Source organism: Mus pahari, chromosome 7, assembly GCF_900095145.1.
Source record: "Mus pahari chromosome 7, PAHARI_EIJ_v1.1, whole genome shotgun sequence".
Taxonomy (NCBI): Eukaryota; Metazoa; Chordata; class Mammalia; order Rodentia; family Muridae; genus Mus; species Mus pahari.
Window position 1 is genome coordinate 106,765,688 of NC_034596.1, and position 5,658 is coordinate 106,771,345.

General features: G+C 45.4%; 1 pseudogene; it reads right to left on the minus strand.

Annotated features, from left to right (window-relative positions):
* Positions 1–4,366: 4,366 nt before the first annotated feature.
* On the minus strand, positions 4,367–4,842 carry LOC110324103 (annotated as a pseudogene).
* Positions 4,843–5,658: the final 816 nt, after the last annotated feature.

Below are 5,658 nucleotides of genomic sequence, written 5' to 3' on the forward strand. Positions count from 1 at the left end.
TGACTGCCGCCTTGGCTCTCTTCTCTGGGGATGGTGTTGGGTGGCCATCTCCTGACACAAGGAGTCTCTGTGGGCTCAAGACACTAAAGGCAGTGGGTGCAGCGGCATATGCCTTTGTCCAAAGAACTTGGGAGGCAGGGATCTCTATGTCTGCTCCCAGCCAGGGCTGGGATGGTCTTTAAAAAACAAAGCAAACCCATTGAATGCAGATGCTGCCACCAGGTGGCACCCAAAGCAAGGAGGCAGCAAGCAGGCAGCTGCTTTTGTTTAGGTTAGTGTGTATTAGTGGCTTGCCTGCATTTTCATATGCACTCCGTGTATTCCTAGTGTCAGTGCAGAGTAGAAGAGGCCATTGTGTCATTTGGAATTACAGATGTTTGTTATCCAACGTGTGGGCTCTGGAAGCCAGATCTGGTCCTCTGCAAGAGCAGCCAATGCTCCTAACCATTGAGCCACCCGCCCCTCCAGCCCCAGTTCCTCACTTCATTACAGATCAGAAAGCCAAGAGTAGACTAGAACTGGGCTAAGCTATCACCTCCAAAGACCCCTGCTACCAGGCCCCACCTCCTGAGCTTCCACATTCTTACCTTCTGGGGTCCAAGGAGCTAAATGCTGAGTCTGTGAGGGAACATTCCAGATCCAGCCATACCAAGGAGCCATGGGGTGACGGTAAATCATGTTCTCACCTTCAACTGGGGAAAAAAATGCACAAAACAAGAGCTTTCAGGTGGGAGGCAACAGGCAAAGCGGGACGGTGATCCGCATGAGGGGACACGGGAGCTGACAGCTGCCCTCTACTGCATGAGAGGGCAGCTACTCCAGACTTCGCAGTACTGCTGCCGAGCAGATCACCACAGTAGGACAAAGCAGCAAGGCTTTGCAGAACCAAACAGGCAAGAAGAGCGTAGGAGAGTGCAAGCCCTGGGCTGCACACATTGGCCATGACCTGCCCTTGTGGGAGAGACTGCAGGAGGCTAAGGAAGCCATCACCGAGCAGGATGGAGGCCGCATGTACCTCGAGGCTGCTCCAGGCCTGGGGCTGTTTATGCCATCACCGTGTAGAGGAGAGAGCTCATGACACACGGGACATGGGCCTTGGTGTCGGGATAACCTCTTGTGTACTGTGTGGAAGCATCGCCTGTCAATAAAAAGCTGATGGCCTATTAGCAAAAGTGGGGAGGGAACAGTGGAAAGAGCGTGAGGATGGACTGGGAGGATCTTCCATGAGGTTGTGATGGACCATAGGACACACAGACAAGACTCAGATGCAAATAAAGGACTGTGTCTTGGCATTGGCCTCCATAGAGGGTGAGGATAGATAAATGTCTGCCTAGCTTAGCACCTGCAGCTTGTTAATAAAAACACCAGATCTCTGTCTAGGACAGGTGTAGAAATGCCCTGTTGTCACTTGGGAGCAAAGGGACATAGAAAACCCTCCGAAGAATTACTTTGTGTTTGGTCCCCAATGTAGGACTAGAAATCTAAGCTTAGAACCTAAGAACTGGGTGGAATATGGTTCCCTAGCCAGGGACTGGAAAACCACAGAGGCAGTACAAAGGTGGATATTTAAAACACACACACACACACACACACACACACACACACGGGTTGGAGAGATGGTTCAGTGGTTAAGATATGTTGCCCTCTGGGATATCTGAAGACAGCTACGGCGAGGGGCCAGGGCAAGCAGGGCAGGAGCAAGAGCTGGAGAGTTGGCTCAGTGGTTGAGTACTGACTGCTCTTCCAGAGGTCTAAGTTCAAATCCCAGCAACCACATGGCGACTCAACCACTTGTAGTGAGATCAGATGCCCTCTTCTGGTGTGTCAGTAAACAGCTACAGTGTACTTAAATTATATAATAAATCTTTAAACATACACACACACACACATCTGCGGAATAGGAAAGGAGCTCTTATACCTGATCTTCAGGCTACAGTAGCTGTGACTTTCCCCAAGTGTAGTGTGATTCAGGAGAAGGGTTGGAAGAGAGTGGGTGTTACAGGCCAGACCTGACCTTGGGGGAGGCTGAGCTTCCTCCTGTAGCTGTGACATACAGAGCCTAGCTGAATTCAGCCCACAGAAGGAGGTGGCAGGCCACAGGGGAGGGATGGGCATTTGGTGAGACACCGTTCCTAGCTGGTGCCTCTGATGCCAGCTGTACACACACGGAAGGCAAAAACACCTCTTTTCTGTGAGCTGAACGGGAAGGGGTGGGGTTCGGCACAGCACCAGCTCTGGCCAACACAGACAGACACAAGAAGGAACCGTAGTGCAGATGAATGAACTCCTGCAGGTTAAAAACAAAGTTTGAAATTAAGTTTAAATGCTAAAAAGGGGAAAAGACTGGGTATGGCACCATAGATATAGTACTTTGAGACTAGTAATATAAAATCCTTAAAGAGAATTAAATACATTAAAAAGAGTAAGCCACACAAGGATGAAAAATAATTTAAAGAAAATTAAATACAGAAAAAGGTACTAAGTTTAGAAGGCAATAATAGAGAAATAAATAAATGTACATAGAAGATTAAGTCTCTGAAGAAAAAAATAAATAGATAAAAATGTTTTAAAAGGTGCATAGAGGCTAAAGAAAATGAAGAAACGGAACACAGCCAGCCATAGAAACACTGAGTTTAGATATTATTTTTTAAAAAACTTGTCCTAGAAAGAAGAGAGAGAAATAGTTTCCAAAGGAACGAGAGAACGAACTAAAGGAAAGTCTCCAGAGGAAGGAGAGAGTTAAAGAGAGTAAAAAAGAAAATATTTTCCATGTTAAAAAATGGAAAACACTCTAGAAGGGGGCATTTAGACCCCATATAGTTTTGCTTTGACTGTCGGCGTAAAAATAATTTTATGTTCAGTAATGGTTACAATTTTTTTTTTTTTTTTTGCAGAGGAAATAATATAATTCGTTTATTTGAAAAGAATTCTGACCCTCTGAGATGAGTTAAAACCCACTGCTGGGGTGGGGATTCTCAGGCTGCTGTCCCTCTCTGACCCCCCCCCCCCCAGCTGTGGCTGTGCACAGACAGAAAAGCATTTGGTCAGAAAGAAGTAACCCAGTGTTTCTCCAGCCGACAAACCACGGCTCCCGCCTCCCACGCCACCATTCGTCTGTTTTATTTCTTCTTTGCATTGGCAATCTGGCAGACCCAGTTCATGACTACAATTTTATATACCCTTTTTAAGTGAGATCAGAATAAAACAGACTGAGAGGGCTGGTGAGATGGCTCAGCGGGTAAGAGCACCCGACTGCTCTTCCAAAGGTGCAGAGTTCAAATCCCAGCAACCACATGGTGGCTCACAACCATCCTTAACGAGATCTGATTCCTTCTTCTGGGGTGTTTGAGGACAGCTACAGTGTACTTATATATATATATATATATATATATGAAGACTGAGAGAAAAAGAAGACTGAAAAGATTAAACGCTAAAACGGAGACAATAGGACAGAAATTAGAGGATTCTTTAAATCAGAATAAGGAGTCCTCAGACGAGTCTGATCTGGAACCTACTAGGGCAGCAGAAAAGGCAGTTCCAGATGAGAAAAATCCATCAAGGCTTGGAAAGTTAGCATGGCAGCCCACAGAGATGCAGTAGACTGCGTTAAGGATTCAGGGTCTGTTCAGTGAAGCCACCTCAGAGCAATGACACATAGCTCACGTGTTTCATTTTGTAAATTTTGAACAATTAAAATACGTTTATGTACTAATCTATCATATAATCGTTACATGCTCAGAATTCCAGGGGGCTTCTGCCTTGAGTTCTGAAAGGAGCTGTTCTGAGATTTCACATTCATTAGAGATTGAGGCTACCTTGGCGATGCCTTTGCGAGTGGAAACCGGTGACGCTTTGACGTGTGTATCCATTAGAATGCAGCAATATTCTAGACATTGTGGCATAAAACATGTGACTGGCATAGCTCACAATCTTACAGAATAAGCAGCTGTAGGGAGATCTCATTGTGCTTTATTTTATTTGAAATTCTCATAATGTTAGTGGTCAGTAACTTCTGGATGGTGTAGTTAAATGATATACTTAAGACAGCCCACAGCAAGCTCATACCCCTCAGAAAAGAGCCTCAACTCCCATCCATATTACATTGCCCAGCCAGACTTCCACAGCCTGGGACCTACTCCTGGGCTATGGAAATAGATATCTTAGTGTAATGAGCTGAATAAACCCCTAGCACACCCATGGTCTATTCTTTTTGCTTAAAAAAAAAAAAACAAAAAAAACAAAAAAAACAGTAAGTATTAAACTAAGCACTTCCCCAGGTGCTGGTCACAGAGAAAACCCAGTGTTGCTGTAGGGATCTGAGCCCTGTGGGCCCAGTGGTTCTGCTTCTCATCCCACTCTCCTGCAGTCATATGATATAGAGCTCATAAACCTTTACCCAGCACACCAGGGCAGCCAGGGCTACTGTGCTGTGCAGTCTATTTCTGTGCAGGTTGTCCTCCCGAACCAGCAGCGCTGGTATGGAGGGGGTGAACACATGCAGAGGCTGGTGGGACAGTTTGTATGCATCATACTACAGCTGGTACTGTAGCCAGGGCCAAACTGCCAGGAGATCCCATAGAGGGTCCAGCAGTGGACAGGGAGATGTAGTGGAAGTGATCCAGGGGCAATGCCAATGGGGTGAAGACGCCTATGATAATTCAGTGTGCTGTCTCATCTCCATGTGGGTTCTATCTCAATGAACTTACACTGGGCTTCCAGCGCCTTCTCCAGCTCATACTCACACTGGTCCTGGGAGTTCTTCCCATTGTAGATTTCATGCACCATGTAGCAGCCTGTAGCTGGAAGCTGTAGCCACCCAGACCCAGAAGCCTTCTTCCCCATGGGGCTACCTTGGAGACCCTAATTATATTTTAAAGAGATGGCTAATACAGAGAAAGAGGTAACACAGACCCCCCCAAGACAGATTACATAGTACTTTATTAGTTTTCATTTTTTAATGCTAATGAACAAAAACCAACAGCTGCTGAGAGACATTTGATTATTGGAAAAAACAAACAAACAAACAAACCTGCTGAACTAAGTCAGCCTGTGTATATTAGGGACATCTGAACCTCAGAAGGGAGGGAAGGAAATGTGCTGCATTGGGAAGAAGTTTTGTCTTTCTTTCAAAGGGAGAATAAAAGCTACGGATTCCATAAACATCAGATTTGACTGGAGAGTCCCCCTGAAGATCCTGACTGAAAAGAGGAAGAAATCAAGAAGACCAACAAGGTAGGTAAGGTACGTGCTGGTCCTGCTACATGGGAACAGCTCTGAGACTGGCTGAGACATGAAAATGTCTCCAGCCAGGACTTCAACTAAGCATGGCCAATAAACTGCTGGTTACAGAATCCTCAGGGCTTATCATCCTGTCCTTTCAATTGGCATGGGTGAAAATTTATACTATAGTTTGGTTATATAGTCTGAACTAACTTATGAAGAAAGACAGATGCCTTACCCCCTCAAAAAAAGAGCAGAAAATCATCTCTAACTACACACTGCACATTCCATACATGCATTAATGCAGAAATGTATATCCCCTATTGAAGTGTCTATGTTTACAGACACCTATAAAGTTAAAATGGCCCTGACAGGATTCACCTTGAAGATGCTACAAAGGATGCTGAGATGCTGAGACATGTTTATTCCAGCATCCTG